Genomic DNA, 16479 nt, shown 5'->3' with positions numbered 1-16479 from the left:
CCATCAGACAGAAACTTAACAACAGAAGTTATGACCCATTTGCGTTTGGCAGACATCTATAGAACACTCCATGCAAACACAAAAGAATATACCTTCTTCTCAGCACCACATGGGGCCGTCTCTAAAATCGACCACATACTTGACAGCACAGCAAACCTCACCAGATACAAAAACATCGGAATAACCCCCTGTATCTTATCAGACCACCATGCTTTAAAGTTAGAAATTCAACAACAACACAAATTACAGAAACCCTACAAACTCATGGAAATTGAACAATGCACAATTGCACCATTCCTGAGTAAAGGAAGAAATAAAGAAAGAAATTAAAGGTTTCCTAGCATTCAATGAAAATGAAGACACAACATACCCAAACTTATGGGACACTTTGAAAGCAGTACTAAGAGGAAAGTTCATAGCATTAAGTGCTCACATGAAGAAACTGGAGAATAGTCACACTAGAGAATTAACAGCACAACTGAAAGCTCTAGAACAAAAAGAATCAAACTCACCCCAGGAAATAATCAAACTGAGGGCCGGAAATCAATATAGTTGAAACAAAGAAAACAATTCAAAGAATCAATGTAACAAAGAGTTGGTTCTTCGAGAAAATCAGCAAGATAGACAAACCTTTATCCATACTAACTAAAAGGCAGAGAGAGAACATGCAAATCAACAAAATCGGGAATAAAAAGGGGGACATAACTGACACTGAGGAAATCCAGAGAATCTTCAGGTCATACTTTGAAAACCCATACTTCACAAAATTTGAAAATTTAAAGGAAATGGACAATTTTCTGGATAGATATCACTTACCAAAATTAAATAAAGAACAGATAAGCAATTTAAACAGACCTATAACCCCTAATGAAATAGAAGCAGTCATCAAAAGTCTGCTAACCAAAAAAAGCCCAGGCACAGATGGCTTCAGCACAGAATTCTACCGGAAATTCAAAGAAGAGATAATACTAATACTCCTCAAACTGTTCCACGCAATAGAAGCAGAAGGTTCATTGCCAAACTCTTTTTACAAAGCTACAATTACCTTGGTATCCAAGCCATACAAAGACACAACTGAGAAAGAGGACTACAGACCAATATCGCTCATGAACACTGATGCAAAAATACTCAATAAAATACTGGCAAATTGAATCCAAGAACACATCAGAGGAAATCATCCACCATGATCAAGTAGGCTTCATCCCAGGGATTCAGGGATGGTTCAACATACAAAAATCTACCAATGTAATCCACCATATAAACAAACTGCAAAAGAAAAACCACATGATCATCTGAAAAAAACCTTTGACAAAATCCAAAACCCCTTCATGATACAAGTCCTGAAGAGATCATGGATAACAGCAACATACCTGAACATAATAAAAGCAATATACAGTAAACCAACAGCCTACATCAAACTAAATGGAGGGAAACTCAATGTGATTCCTCTAAAGTCAGGAACAAGACAAGGCTGTCCACTCTCTCCATATCTCTTCAATATTGTACTTGAAGTTCTAGCTCAAGCAATAAGACAAGGGGATACAAATTGGAAAGGAAGAAGTAAAACTTTCACTATTTGTAGATGATATGATGGTTTACCTAAGTGATGCGAAAACCTCTACACTGGAACTCCTACAGCTGATAAACACCTTCAGCAAAGTGGCAGGATACAAGATTAACTCAAAAAAATCAGTAACCCTACTATATACAAACGATAAATGGGCTGAGAAAGAAATCAGAGAAACATCACCCTTTACAATAGCACAAACATCATTAAATATCTTGGGGTAAAGCTAATCAAACAAGTGAAAGACCTGTATAGCAAGAACTTTGGGTCTTTAAAGAAAGAAATTAAAGAAGATACCAGAAAATAGAAAGATCTCCAATGCTCTTGGATAGGTAAAATCAACATAGTAAAAATGACAATCTTGCCAAAAGCAATCTACAGATTCAATGCAATTCCCATAAAAATGCCAGCACAGTTCTTCACAGATCTTGAAAGAACAATTCTTGGTTGGTTGTTGGCGGCGCACACCTTTAATCCCAGCACGCACAAGGCAGAGGCAGGCGGATCTCTGTGAGTTTGAGACCAGCCTGGTCTACAGAGTAAGTTCCAGGACAAGGTCCAAAGCAATACAGAGAAACCCTGTCTCAAAAAAAAAAAAACAATTCTCAACTTTATATGGAAAAACAAAAGAACCAGGATAACCGAAACAACCCTGTACAATAAACGAACTTCTGGAGGCATCACCATTCCTGACTTCACGATCTATTATAGAGCCATAGTCCTGAAAACAGCTTGGTATTGGCACAAAAATAGACAGGTAGACCAATGGAATTGAATTGAATTGAACACCCTGATATTAACCCACACATGTACAAGCACCTGATTTTTTACAAAGAAGCTAAAATTATACAATGGAAAAAAGAAAGCATCTTCAACAAATAATGCTTATATAACTGAATGCTGGCATGTAGAAGACTGCATATATATCCATGTCTATCACCATGCACAAAACTTAAGTATAAATGGCTCAAAGATCTCAACATAAATCCAGCCACACTGAACCTCCTAGAAGAGAAAGTGGGAGGTACCCTTGAACAAATTGGTGCAGGAAACTGCTTCCTGAACATAACACCAGTAGCACAGACACTGAGATCAATAATTAATAAATGGGACCTCCTGAAACTGAGAAGCTTCTGTAAGGCAAAAAACACAGTCAACAAGACAAAAAGGCAGCCCACAGAATGGGAAAGGATATTCACTAACCCTACATCTGACAGAGGGCTGATCTCCAAAATTTACAAAGAACTCAAGAAGCTAGTCTCCAAAACACCAAAGGATCCAATTAAAAAGTGGGGTACACAAATAAATAGAGAATTCTCAATAGAGGATTCTAAAATGGCTGAGGCACTTGAGAAAGTGCTCAACATCCTTAGCCATCAGGGAAATACAAATCAAAAGAACTCTGAGATACCATCTCACTCCTGTCAGAATGGCTAAAATCAAAAACACCAATGACAATTTATGCTGGAGAGGATGTGGAGAAAGGGGAACACTCCTCCATTGCTGGTGGGAGTGCCAACTGGTTCAGCCACTTTGGAAATCAGTATGGAGATTCCTCAGGAAAATGGAAATCAGTCTACCACAAAATCCAGCAACTCCACTCTGAGGCATATACCCAAAAGATGAACATTCATACAAGAACATCTGTTCAACTATGTTCATAACAGTATTATTTGTAATAGCCAGAACCTGGATGCCCCTCAACTGACGAGTGGATAGAGAAAATCTGGTACATTTACACAATGGAGTACTACTCAGCAGAAAAAAATGGAATCTTGAAATTCGAAGGTAAATGGATGGCACTAGAAGAAACCATCCTGAGTGAGGTAACCCAGTCACAAAAAGAGAAACATGGTATGTACTCACTCATATATGGATTTTAGATATGGAGCAGGGTACTGCCAGCCTACAATTCCACTGCCAGAGAGTCAGGCAAACAGGGAGGACCCTAAGAGAGCTTTGCATGGTACCCTGGAGAAGAAGAATGGGACAGGATCTCCTGAGCAGATTGGGAGCGGGGGGGGGGAGCTGGGAGAAAGAGAGGGAAGAGAAGGACATGGGGGAGCAGGAAGGTTGAGTCATGGGAAGAATAGAGGAGAGCAAGAAAAGAGATACCATAATAGAGGGAGCCATTATAGGTTTCAAGAGAGATCTGGCACTAGTGAGATTTCCAGAGATCTACAAGGATGACACCAACTGGAAATCTAAGCAATAGTGGAGAGGCTACCTTAAATGCCCTTCCCTGATAATGAGATTGATGACTACCTTACATGCCATCCAAGATTCTTCACCCAGTGGCTGATGGAAGCAGAGACAGACACCCACAGCTAGACACTGAACTGAACTCCTGGCACATTTGCAGAGAGGGAGGAGTGATGAGCAAAGTGGTCAAGACTGGGCTGGTGAAACCCACAGAAACAGCTGACCTGTACAAGGGGGGAGCTCATGGACCCCAGACTAATAGCTGAGAGGCCAGCATGAGACTGATCCAGACTCCCTAAATTTGGATGTCAGTGAGGAGACCTAGGCAATCTATGGGGCCTCGGGCAATAGATCAATATTTATCCCTGGCATCCAAATGGACTTTGGGAACCCATTCCATATAGAGGGATGCTCTCTCCACCTGGCCACATGGGGGAGGGCCTAGGCCCTGCCCTGGATGATAAGACAGACTTTGGATATCCCCCATGGAGGGCCTCACCTTCCCTGGGGCGGGATTCAGTGGGGGGCTGAGGGGCTGGAGGGATAGGGGGAGGGGAGGAAGAGGGAGTTGGGATTGACATGTGAAGCAAGCTTGTTTCTAATTTAAATAATAAAAAAAGAAATCCATCACAATTAAGAATGCAAGATCACAAGGAAGCCAGCCTTTAACTGCCACTGCTGTATGCTGCGGATATGTTTGGTAGCATTGGGAAGTTACTATACTGAGGACTGGCTTTGTATTTTCACTTAATGGGCTATTGTGTGGTTGGTTTTTAAAATTTGCTTAATATACAGAAGCTTTTAATTTGTGTCAAGCTTACCGACTTTTCCCTTTGGCTTCTCATTTTGTTACATTCCCGTAGTTTGCAGCGCAGCATGGAAGAGCTTCCCCATCCTAGACCAGCTAGCATCTCGTCCTTGTTGCCTCCTAAGATAACCACATTATTACGGCCGCGTGTCCCATTTTGTTAGAATGCTTCTTCACCACCAGGGCAATTTGTTTATGTAAACTATGCTGCTGCCTACTGGCTTGGAAGCAGTTTGTTCGCGGTTTTGCTCATCAGTGACCTTTCCAAGGGGAAGAAGTGAGACTTCAGCAGATTATTTCACCCTTCAATATGCAACTCATAGCCTGGCCCTAAGATAAGCGATAAAACCTCACAGGAAGCTGCTTCCTGGTGTTACATCAGCACCATTCGCCCTGCATTCCGGTTCTAACCCCGCTTTCTTTGACCCAGAGAACTCCTGTGGTGATCCCGGGTGTTAACTCCGGAGGTCACTCTGACTCTGACCATCTGCTTTCTTTTAAATAGAAAGCTATGATTTTGTGCCAACGATACCCATTCACTTACAGCCACCCCACTACAAAAAAAGAAAATGCCAAATCATTGGGAAATCCCAACGATGCCCTCCCCTGACCCTCCCCCTTCAGCACACAGTCAAGACAATTGGAACTCTGAGCACAGCCCTGTGCCAAGTGGGCGCTCTTGGCGGGTATCACTTTGGGAACCGCAGCCAGCGCCGTAAGGGCCTCGGCGCTTTATTTTTCCACGTGTGTGATGACAGTATCTTCCTCTGGTGTTCATCAAACGACCACCACTGAGACTTTCAAACACTAGGGTCCTAGTTACCGGAAGAAGGGACGCCTGTGCGTCTTTGTACCGGCAAGTTCTCTGGAATCCGCCATGCTCCGTGTTTTACTCAGCCCCGCACTGACACCCAGTCACACCTGTAGTGGGACATAATCCTCGGAGTAAATGTGGCGTGTGCAACATGGAAGCCTGCCGGCTCCTCCACAGCTTCTCCTCTCGTCTGCCAAGAGCCTCACCCTGCCCTGTCTCGCCTCCTAACATTGAGCCTGTGCGCGCAGCCCACTTCTTAGACTGGTTTCTCCACCACCAGGGTAGCTTACATAAAGTATTTCTGTTGACTGGCTGGAAAGCAAGTGTTCACAAGTTTGCCGATCAGTGACTTTTTGAAGGGGGAGAGGTGTTTCGAGTCTCCACTTTGGCCTGAGCTGCAAGTCAAAGGACTTACAGGTTTTCCGTGATGGAAGGAGACGAGAGAACTGAAAAGCCTCTAAGTCAAGCCCTTGTAGGTGACCTCACTCCCTTCGTTTCCCTGACGCCTGACTCCCAGACAGGGGCCTGTGCTCAGCCACCACCATCACTAAAGGTTGGGATTTTGAAAATCAAAGCCTAAAACTGACTAACTGACTAGTCTCTCTCTCTCTCTCTCTCTCTCTCTCTCTCTCTCTCTCTCTCTCTCTCTCTCTCTCTCTCTCTCTCTCTCTCTCTCTCTCTCTCTCCCCACAGCGTGCATGCGGGGCAGTATTAAGTTAGAAGCTCTATTTTAAAGGTCTCTCCCTCTCTCCCTCTTTCTCTCTCTCCTCCTCTCTCTCATCTCTTCCCTGAGACAGAAAAAAACATGCTGACCACAAGTATGATTAAATAAAAAAAAAAAAGTCAAGATTTCTGAATGCTATTCCACCATGTCTAGATGCAAGATTCAGACTAGAGAACAAGCTTGACTGTCAATCAATCCTGGTGCAGAAAAGGGGCCTAAAAATAAACTAGGATGTGCTGGTTTAGGTGCAAATGACTTAAGTAGCTTTAGGGTGAGCTAAAAGCTTATTCTTAAGCCGGGCGTTGGTGGCGCACGCCTTTAATCCCAGCACTTGGGAGGCAGAGGCAGGCGGATCTTTGTGAGTTCGAGACCAGCCTGGTCTACAAGAGCTAGTTCCAGGACAGCCTCCAAAGCCACAGAGAAACCCTGTCTCGAAAAACCAAAAAAAAAAATAAATAAAAATAAAAATAAAAATAAATAAAAGCTTATTCTTCCAATTGCAGTATAGACTCATCATAAAGCTATAGCCAAAATAAGAGTGGGTTAGACTAGAAAATCTCTTTGACCTTTTTTCTTCTTTCTGCTCTGTCATCCTACCAGTCTTCAGACACTGGCTCCCAACCCAGCAGCTGTGGTGCTGTAGGAAGGAGGGAGCTACACCTTCCATACTCTGTAGACACCTCCCCTCCCCCACACTCTGTGCCACACCTAGCTGCAAGGGATGCTAAGAAACGCAGGCCTTAAGCAATCTAGAGCTAAGGTTCCAGTTACTGTGGAAGATGGGACAAGGGGCTCTAAATGACATCTAACAATGTCTGACACTCTCACGGAATAGCATAGGTAGGTTGGGGAAGTCCTGTGTATATGTCAATAAAGCACTGTTGGCCAATAGGGAAGCAAGATAGGTGGGACTAGGAGTCCAGGAGGACTCTGGGAAGGAGAAACACAGGGAGTCAAGATGTAACCGCCATGGGGTAGGAAGCCTGGAAACTTCTCCAGTAAGAGAAATGCTTAGATTAACAATTATGGGATAAATACTTAAGTCAGAGCTAGCCAGGAGGAAACAAGCAAGGCCAACAGCTTCATAATTAACATAGCCTCCTGTGTGTTTATTTGGGACTCATGCGACTCTAGAATCAGTCTGGCGGAAAGGCTTCTCTTTACATAGGTACATTATTTAAAATTCTGACCGACTCCCTGCTGCCCAAGGACCAGTCAAACCTTCAGTTATCAGAATACCCAGCGATGTCTCTCCCCCCCAAACCACTCAGTGGCAAGTAATCTTACCTGACTGGCCTCCCAAAACTGACCCCCTGAATTTCTTCTCTATCCCCAGATGGCTACCCACACTTCTGCTTCAGCACCCACAGGGCAGAGGTATCCCACTCCTGATGGGGTATGTCCTTCTGTGTATATGTTTTCTCTTATTGGTTGGTGAATAAAACACTGCGTGGCTAGTGGCCAGGCAGGAGGGATAGGCGGGGCTACCAGAAAAGGAGAATTCTGGGAGGTGTAGGCAGAGAGGAGTCTCGATGTGAGCCCAGGGAAGAGAGGACACATTCTCCAGTAAGCCAGGTCCACATGGAAATGCATAGATTAATACTAATGGGTTAATCATTAAGACAGAGCTGGCCAACAAGAAGCCCTAGCCACCAGCCAACAGTTTCATAATTTATATAGCATCCGTGTGTTCATTTGGGGCAAGGCGGCTGCGGAACTGGACAGGAAATCCCATTAACACACTCCTGACCAGTTCATTATGTTTCTTGCCATGAGAAAAAGTATTTGTAGTGACCTTTAGTGTGGAAATATTAAGCCACACAAAATAGGGATGTCCTGTGATAGTCTATTGAAAGAAAAATCGCTTACATGAAAAGCCAAGAAAGTTGAGAACCAAAGGTCCTCACGCTGTTCTCCAGGCCGAAACCCAAAGAGAAAGAGTCTCCTCCTCCTAGCTCTTTTATCTCCCCCCGCCTTATGTTCTACATACCTGTGACCACACCCAAACGGGCATTGTCAATGCTACGGGCACATAGATCTCTCCCTACAGACCTGGCCTGTAGATGTCCCTCCTGCACCTACCTTCTGGCTACTCAAGTCCCTCTCATGCTGGAAGTCTAGGAAGCAGCCACCTGAGTCCTCTCCTCCATGCCCACTGACCTGTAGCCTTGGACAGACTGGACTTCTGTGAGGTTAGGAACCAGATGGATCTGATGCAGTAGGAGCAGAGTCCAGGAGACCAGAGTCCTGTGTGTCCCCCTGTGTGCCTGAGGCCACACAAGACTCTCTTCTCTGCAGGTTCAGCCTTCTCCTACCAAATCCAAACAAAGTTAGTCATGGTCATGTGGGCCCCAGAATGCAGGAAAGGGGCTGCCTAGACCCCTGTGGGGCATCAGAGGATCTCTCAAGAATTTCCCCCACATGTATTCAAAGGAAATAACCCAGAAAACACAAGGGTCTCTGGCCTGCCTCCATGTTTGGCGACTACCTCAGTTTTCAGCTTGCTTCCCACCAAGACTATATAAAAAAATCTGCTGGAATCAAGCTATCTGATCCCCAAGGGAACCTCATGGTCCCCACCAAAGAAGGGACGCTGGAGAAAGAGAGAGAGAGACAGAGAGAGACAGAGAGAGACAGAGAGAGAGAGAGAGAGAGAGACAGAGAGAGAGAGAGAGAGAGAGAGAGAGAGAGAGAGAGAGAGAGAACCCCAGGGCTGCCATGCTGCAAAGAAAGTCTACCTGGGTGGGCCAGGGACTAACTGGCCCTGGGTGACAGCCCTGGGGAGCTTTTGCGCTCCTGGGAGGTCTTTGTATCTGGGATGCAGAGCCAGGCAAGGCACCACTTGTTGTGGGGAGGGCGTGGAGGCCGGGCTCCTCACAGGACCAAAGAGCTCAGGATCATATCCATTTCCAGGCCCTGGCAATGAGGCAGGGCAGGGGGGCTTAGCCATTCACAGGAAAGTCAAGCCTCCTTGTGAAACCACAACAGACCACATTCTGTGGAGGAGGGGAGAGCCAGCACTGCTGGTGGCTGGAAGGGAAGATGCCTTAAAGAGAGACCACACAGAAATCCTTCCAGGGTGTGTAACCTTCTGTGATCCCTCTAAAGGGGGGAAACCGAGGCAGCAACCCTGCCTTTCCCCCACAGAGCAATCGCTGCTCAGAGAGCAAGCCTCCTGCTCGACAAGGCTGCCCCTGTCTCCGGGGCAATGTGTTCCAAAAAGATCACTTTCCTATCTGCAAAAACCACCATGGGGGGGGGGGGTGGAAGGCCCATAAAAACTATGAGAGAAGGTGGGGCGGCTTTCTATTTTTCCAACTCAACCTTCTTTTTTTTAACATTATTTACTTGTGTGTTTGTTTGTTTGTTTGTTTGGGGGGGTATGCATGCGGAGGTCAGAGAGTAACTTTCTGGAGTGAGTCCTCCACCCCCATCCCATGGGTTCCTGGGATCAAACTCAGGCCCACAGTCTTCTCAGCAAGCCCTTAACCCCTGAGCCATCTTGTCAGCCCCCGACAGACAGACATCTTACTAGTACAGACAGACGCCTTGCTGTGTTTTTGAACTATTTATGGGTGGTTGTGGAAGATTAATACAGTCGGACATTTAGCAAGACAGGTCATATGCACAGACTGGGCAGGCCTGGGGAAAACGCTTTGTTGAGCAATACCTCCCCCCTGTGACCGATCTTCACTCACACTCTGGGTTGGGGGGGGCGCTGCCTGATGGCCTGGGTTAGTGCATGACTTGTTCGCCTTGTACCTCTTAACGCTCTTGTCCGCCTGAGGGGGAACATTCATGTGAAGTATCGTTTCTGAGCGGGAAGGAGTTTGATTTAAGGGCACTGTCATCAGATATTCACCACAGAGTTCACAGTAGCACTCAACGAAACGCGGGCTTGCTGATGTGATGACAGCTTCACTCCATCCCGGCTCTCACCCCCAGCCCCAGGAGCCGGAGCCGGGCAAGGTCCAAGGACTCCAAGTGTAAATTCCTCCCCACCTGGAAATCCTACCTGACGGCTGTGCTCTGCAGTCACAAGAGACGCTGGCTGCTCAAAGCCTTTGTGGGGTCTCTGAGACTGTCTGTGGGGAAAGTGACACACAACTCAGTGTAGGATGTGTCATTCTGGACCGGGATCCTCAGGTCCACCATGTGTCACCTGACTGGACGGCCATTCATCCCCTCTATGTGCCATGCCCTGGGCTGGGACTCCAGCCTCTGGCTGCACATCTGAGGTCCTTGCACAGGCAGCAGCAGGCACACCTGGGACCTCTCAGTCCTGCAGCAGATTGTGTGTTTTATGTATGGGTCCTCTGCCTCCATGGACGTCTGACACCAGAAGAGGGCATCGGCTGACAGATGGCTGTCAGCCACCACGTGGCTGCTGGGAATTGAACTCAGACCCTCGGGGAAAGCAGCCAGTGCTCTTAACCGCTGAACCATCCCTCCAGCCCTTCCCGCTGGATCTTGACACAGAAAGTTGTTTGTTTTTGTTCTGTGTTGTGTTTTTGTTTGTTTCTGCTGAGGGGCCTCTGATGGGCTCTTGGGAATTAGACATTGGTAACTCCAGCTCCATCACCATAAATACATAAATAAATAAATCTTTAAAAAAAAAAAAAAAAAGAACCGGGCTGGAGAGATGGCTCAGAGTTTAAGAGCACTGGTTGTTCTTCCAAAGGTCCTGAGTTCAATTCCCAGCAACCACATGGTGGTTCAAAACCATCGGTAGTGAGATCTGGCACCCCCTTCTGGACTGCAGGCGTACATGCAGACAGAACACTACATAATAAATAAATCTTAAAAAAAAAAAAAAGAACCAAGTTGAAAACGAAATACATTTTCCTTCCTGAGTATCCTACAGTGCCTCCCAGTAGGATGCTTTGCAAACCATACTCACCCGCCACTATAGCTTCTCTCTTCAAAATCTGTTACCCCATCCTTGGTCATTTTCCCAGCGGTTTGAGATGACTGTCTTTCAGAAGTGTGGTGTGGGGGGGGGCTGGAGAGACGGCTCAGAGGCTAAGAGCACTGGCTGCTCTTCCGAAGGTCCTAAGTTCAATTCAGGGTGGTTCACGACCATATATAACAGGATCTGATGCCCTCTTCTGGCACGCATGCGTACATGTCAACGGAGCGCTCACACATTTAAAAATAATTAACTAATTAATTAAAATGAAGTATGGCGAGTTCATGCTTGTTTCCTGCTGAAGGAAATCACCTGACTTCCTCGCAGTGCCAGGCTCTCAGGACTGAGGCCCTCGGGCCCAACGATGTAGAGAACGGAACGCCACTGGAGGACTCAGTCTGTGAAGTGGGTGAGTCAGCTCTGTACTCAGGCGAGCTAGCTCTGACTGCTGTGTGGGAAACCATGGAGAGTTCCTGGTAGGATGCTTTTAATAACAGATCACAGGAAACAGAATGAATTCCAAAGACAATGGAGGGGATTTGTCATCGGGTGACTGCTGGAAAGTGACATTGACATGCAGCTTAGGCAGGGTCTCCCATCTCTAAGACTACAGGTCTGAGGTGCCACATGGCAGTGGAATGGCCGGTCACTGGTACCCAAGCTCTAGACATCCTCAGTCGCACCTAAAACAAAGTAGGTACTTTTCTGTCACTACGACAAACTTCCTCAAGTATTTATCTGGGCCCGTGGCTTGGTTCAGTCCATCGTGATGGGAAGGACAGCGGAACAGGTATGATGGGGACTGGTCACATTGAAGTTAACAGTCAGGAAGTTGAAAAGAGGTGAGCGCTTGTCCTAGGGTTACCATTGCTGTGGCGAAACACCATGACCAAAAAGCAAGTCGGGGAGGAAAGGGTTTGATCGGCTCACACTTCCACGGCACCGTTCATTCATGAAGGGAGCCAGGGCAGGAACTCAAACAGGGCAGGCACCGGAAGGCAGGAGCTGATGCAGAGGCTGTGGAGGGGTGCTGCTCACTGGCTTGCCCATCATGGCTTGCTCAGCCTGCTTCCTTATAGAATCCAGAACCGACAGCCCAGCGATGGTACCACCAACCGTGGACTAGGCCCTCACCCATCAATCACTAATTAAGAAAATGCCTTACACGTTTGGCTGTAGCCTGATCTTACGGAGGCATTTTCCCAGCTGAAGCTTCCTTCTCTCAAAAGCTTTCGTCAAGCTCAGAAGACAGCAGCCAGCACAGCACTATGTCAAGTTGTGTTGGGAGCATTACGAAACAAAATATGGAGATGTGGGGCACTAATGCGCCCCTGCGTGAATGAGCATTCACGGGCATAGCCATGTCTGAGTCCAGATGTTGTCGCTCGAGGTATCAACCGCAGCTTCCCTGTCCTGCATGACTGCAGCCGGAGACTGTCCCTCACGGAGACACCCCTTACAGAATTAACTAGCCCACCCCCTCATTCAGCTGTCTGTAATAAAAGTGCTGAGGTTCTGGGCTGCTGGTACATCTCCATCAGGGTGAACAGCCCACCCAACCCTAGCTTTTCTGTGTCTATCATTTCTTCATTCTCCATTGCTTCAGTCGGATCAGTTCCAAAGCTGTGCAGGTTGCTGGCAAAAGTACGTACAAATGTATCAAATGTAAATACTTTGTAGACTAAAACTTACATCCTAGCTACCCAAAGGAAACAATGAGGTTCAGGTGACTCGCTAGAGGCTCGCCTGCTAACAGGGACCAGATTAGGGGTTAGCATGCCTGAGTCTAGCTGTGGCTTCATGCGCTACGTGACAAGACTGAACCACAGGGAGGTATAGCCGTGGGTTGCCTCACCCGGCCGTCATGTGACAGTATATGCCTGGTCTTATTATGCTGTTTGGCTCATGTCCATGGGAGGCTGGCTCTTTTCTGAGGGGAGATGAAGGAAGGGAGAGTGAGCCTGGGGGAGAGGAGAGGTGGGGAAGAGAGACTGGGTGTTGGGGAGGGAGGGGAAATTGCAGTTGGGATGTTACATAAGACAGAAGAATTTTGGAAAGGGTGACTGAGCAAGCCAGGGTAGTGAGGCAATAAGCAGCGTTCCTCCGTTCCTCTGTGACCTCTGCTTCAATCTCCTGCCTTGGTTTCTTACCTTGGTGTCCTCCGGTGATGGAGTGTGACTGACGTGTAAGCCCAATAAATCCTCCCCTCTCCCACGTTGCTTTTGTCCACGGTGTTAAAAACAGCAACAGAGGAGGCTGGAGAGATGGCTCAGCAGTTAAGAGCACTGTCTGCTCTTCCAGGGGTTGAATTCCCAGCAACCACATAGTGGCTCACAGCCATCTGTAATGAGATCTGGTGCCCTCTTCTGGCCTGCAGGCATACCACGAAGGCAGAACACTGTATACATAATAAATGCATCTTTTTAAAAAAATCAGCAACAGAAGCCAAACTAATACAGAAATGCAACAAAGTTCAGCAGTTTCGACTATTTCGACAACCGCAAATTGCCAGATATCCCCACCTACCCCCAGTAACTTTGCGGAGGTGGATGCAGATTTTTTTATTCCACTCTTAATTACCAATATTAGCTCTTATAGCACCTGTCAGCATAGCATACAAAACACGCAAATATGTCTACGAGCATATACTATAGAATGAGTATCAGTTAAAGAGGCTGTAGCGGAGGTTAAAACATTTCAGAAGGGGGCTGGAAGTCCGTGTTGGTAAGATAATGAACTGACTCAGCGCTGGGAGGGGCTACTGTGGGTCTGAGAATAGGAAATAGGAGGTTCGGGTCCAGGTCCAGACAGGCAAACAGGCACACATCCAGGCCGTCGAGCATGCCCCATCAATAGCTGGGGCCAGAGCTGAGCTGAAGCTCCAAGGAGAGTCAGGAGCTTCCTGTCTGTCCCTGACACACACTGGGTGTCAGGTAGTCGGGGTTATGCCATCCTACTATTAGGTGTCCATCTTTGTATGGGGTGCAGTGGAGGGAGTTACTCTTTTTTTCTATCTGGCATGTCTATTGAGTTCTTGGGCCTGGTTTTCTTGATATGATTCTGATATATCCCTCCCCTCCTATCTTTCCCCATGTCCCTACAGTCCTAACTCACCCCACTATACCCCAGTAGGAAGATGACCCCCTTTCTATTCTTAGGAATAAGTCATTTATTAGTGCATGATACATGGGTAGCGCCTTGCAGATGGTGCAGCTTGTGGTCCACGCAGGGTCTTCAGTCATCATCCTCCCTCAGAATGGAGTCAAAGCTGCTTGCGAGATGGCAAGGCACAGCCTGAAAACAACTGTTTCATACAATCTGGACTCAGAGTAGGGCGTAGCCTGATCTCAGTAGGTCCCCTAGTTATACAAGCAAGTTAGGCTTGGCATCAAAAACTTTGAAAGTAAAGGCTGGGGTGCGGCCCTTCCCTGCACCTGGAAAGTCTGGACTCTGAGGAAGGCTGGAGGCAAGATGATCAGGGGCAGTACAGCAACCTCAAAGAGCGGCCGCAGGGCAAGTGGGTAGAGGTTTCTAGGACAGGAAGAGGGCGTGTTGGCTGATGAAGCGCAGAAAGGCAGAGTGGAGATTCAGCCAAAACTACCACAGCACCCTTGGAGCATTCGGATACAAGTTGGGACACGCCCAGCATCGGTCTCTCTGTGCACCAATCACCACGGGTCCTTGGACAGTCTCACATTGCGTTATGAAGAGCCTGGCTTACACCCAGCCTTCTGACCACTGGAGAACATGCATCAGAATTCCTGAGTTCTCCAGGCCAGGGCAGCATCTGACAGTCACGTGGCAACAGGAGAAGCAGGTAGGTAGTTTATCGGTGACGTTAGAGCCCCTGCCCCTGGCTACATGGGAACGCTGCAACTCGGAGCACTTGCCAAGCGAGGCCATCGTGAGGGGACTCCGCACCCAACCATGGCCTAGCCTGAGAGGACAGAGGTGTGCTGTGCCATGTTTCACCTGCACCAGGGTCATGCCATGAACTATCTCAGGGATGGTACCCAGGGCTGCTGCCTGGTAGACAGGATGGGCCAGATGCCTGCTCAGTCTGGGGTCCTTTTGCCCAGGTTCATGTCTCCTGAACCCAGGGGCATTCTGGACCAAAACCAGCAATCCAACCTCTGCTGAGCCAGCAGAGAAACCAGCCTGGCCGCCAGCCCATCAGAGAACAGTTCTTCCGGGCTGTGTAGGAACACAGTGCTGTCAAATGTATCAACCAGACCTAGTAGCTGAACCCACTGGAGTCTAACTAGCTATGGAGGGTAGACACTACATATCCTGAGTCTGCCTCAGTGGCCCTTCAGAAACTTCTGGCCAGGCCTCTAAGACTGGTGGGCAAGCTGAACTCTTGGAAGGCAGGCTTTCAAGTACCACTGTACTAACATGCAACTAACTCTGCTGCTGGCTCTGATTTTCGGTTTGTCTGTCTTCAGGACCCATCTGCCATGTGCACTCGCTTGACCTGACCTGACCTGACCTGTTTCTGGGCCAGGAACCTGGGACTCTGTGAACAAGCTCTGCAGAGCCTTCTGCCACAGATTGGAAGTTGACAGAGCAGTCCAGAGGGTCAGATGCAGAGAGACCATAAAATACGCAGGGCAAGCTGGGCAGTGGTGGTGCACACCTTTAATCCCAATGCTCGGGAGGCAGAGGCAGACGGATCTCTGTGAGTCCGAGACCAGCCTGGTCTACAGTCGCTAGTTCCAGGACAGCTTCCAAAGCCAGAGAAACCCTGCCTTGAAAAACCAAAAATTAAAAAAAAGAAAAGAAAAACAAAATACACAGGACACAAAGTGGTTTGAAGACACATCAGTCGGCATCATTTGATTGGCCAGAGAGGTCACATTTCTCTTTCACTTAGAGCAAATATGAGACCTTGTTAACTCAGCACCAATTTTTATTCACAGAATAACCAAAAACTACAGGATCACAGATGCCCAGATCTTTCCTATGCAAGGACCAACATCCACAGGTACTAAATTCTTTGTACCTAACTGTACTTTCCAATATTATTACAACCTGTTGATTGTATAGAGGTTTTCAAAAATTTATATTGCCTTTAAAAGGAAGGGAGAGGAAAGAAAGGACAGAGAAAGGGAGAACAGGAGGGAGGGAGGGAAGGAGGTGGGGAGCACTGCTTGCTCTTGCAGAAGTTCGGGGTTCAGTTCCTGGCACCCACAGAGGCTCACAACCATCAGTAACTTCAGTTTCCTGGATCTGACACTCTGTTCAGGCCTCTGTAGACACTGCATACACACAGAACACAAACATACATGCAGAAGAAATACTCATATACGTAAAACAAGAAGTATTTAAAAAATATTTTAAAGAAAGAAAATGACCAAACGATAGTCCCACCTACTAGATAACACACACAAAAGAGTAGTGGCCCACTAATATTTCAGTTGTAGACATGTATCATTAAGAAAAAACAAATTTACAA

The 16479-nt window shown here is 47.0% G+C and overlaps 1 long non-coding RNA gene across 2 annotated transcripts in view; it reads right to left on the bottom strand.

The window, feature by feature from the left end:
• Positions 1-11179, bottom strand: part of LOC121141856 — a 31670-nt gene extending 20491 nt beyond the window's left edge. Inside the window, exon 1 of one of the 2 annotated variants that reach the window (XR_005878779.1) lies at positions 11016-11179. This is a non-coding gene — a long non-coding RNA (uncharacterized LOC121141856). The remainder of the gene's footprint in view (positions 1-11015) is intronic. The other variant, XR_005878780.1, reaches the window with a different exon arrangement.
• Between the last annotated feature and the right edge of the window lie 5300 nt (positions 11180-16479).

The sequence above is a fragment of the Mesocricetus auratus genome, unplaced genomic scaffold, assembly GCF_017639785.1.
Source record: "Mesocricetus auratus isolate SY011 unplaced genomic scaffold, BCM_Maur_2.0 Super-Scaffold_100008, whole genome shotgun sequence".
NCBI lineage: Eukaryota > Metazoa > Chordata > Mammalia > Rodentia > Cricetidae > Mesocricetus > Mesocricetus auratus.
Note: the sequence above shows the minus strand (reverse complement) of the source record. Positions and strands in the feature narration are given on the sequence as shown.